This window comes from Cephus cinctus, unplaced genomic scaffold (genome assembly GCF_000341935.2).
Source record: "Cephus cinctus unplaced genomic scaffold, Ccin1 Ccin1_scaffold1583, whole genome shotgun sequence".
Lineage (NCBI taxonomy): Eukaryota > Metazoa > Arthropoda > Insecta > Hymenoptera > Cephidae > Cephus > Cephus cinctus.
Window position 1 is genome coordinate 354,797 of NW_014333889.1, and position 902 is coordinate 355,698.

The window sequence follows — 902 nt, forward strand, 5'->3', positions numbered from 1 at the left end:
TTTTAAAAAAAAAAAAAAAAAAAACAGACTGGAGTCGTATCGGCGCGAGTCCGGCATAACGTGGTCTCAATCGCTCGGGACCACTGATCGATCGATTAGCGATCGGATATTTTCAAGCTGTACGCCAACTATGTTGCACACTATGATTATATCTCTATCTTTCACTCACTGTACACCGCCAATGCTCTGGGTATGTCGTATGCTGGATGGATTACTTGACTTCATTGATTGATTGATTGATTAATTTTCAAACCTTAATTAAACGTTTATACTCCGTACGATATCTATCTCTTCTATATATACATATATATATATATATATTGTTGTTGCGATGTTGGTGTTGTTATTTACTATTAATCATTGTTGATGTTGATGTTGTTGTTACCTTGATGTTTTTTGATGTGTTGTTTAATCGTTGTTACCTTGCTGTTTGATGTTTCTTGTTGCACCGTGTATACGTGCGCACACGTGCGTCAAGCGTATGCCTGCGTATACAACATACACATGATGAAAAAGTTTCAAGAACATATATACATATATATATATCTATATATCTATATATATATATATAAACACACACACCTTTCAGCCAGTCAGCCCTACGCTTGGAGTGCCTTGTTATTATTTAATATCGTCATCGTTATCTAACTATATATATATAAGTATATATGTAACAATTATGTGTAATACCTTACTACTATCGTTAATTATTTAATGTGGAGCGCTCGATCACTCCCAGCGCCGTAACCATCCCCCTAACGAGCTCTTGCTACTACCAGCCCTAATAGCCAGTTGCTTGATACGCCTAACCCCTCCCAGCCCGGCCGTTACCGCTCCTTAGTATTTTTTTTTTTTTTCTTTAAAAAATTTCGATCTATTTTTCTATTCCATCCCTGCACCCC

At 36.7% G+C, this 902-nt stretch overlaps 1 protein-coding gene across 2 annotated transcripts in view; it reads left to right on the plus strand.

Annotated features, from left to right (window-relative positions):
* The window catches only part of LOC107273381 (nuclear factor 1 B-type), a gene marked incomplete in the record, with an annotated part of 29,762 nt that overhangs the window by 22,134 nt on the left and 6,726 nt on the right, over positions 1-902 (plus strand).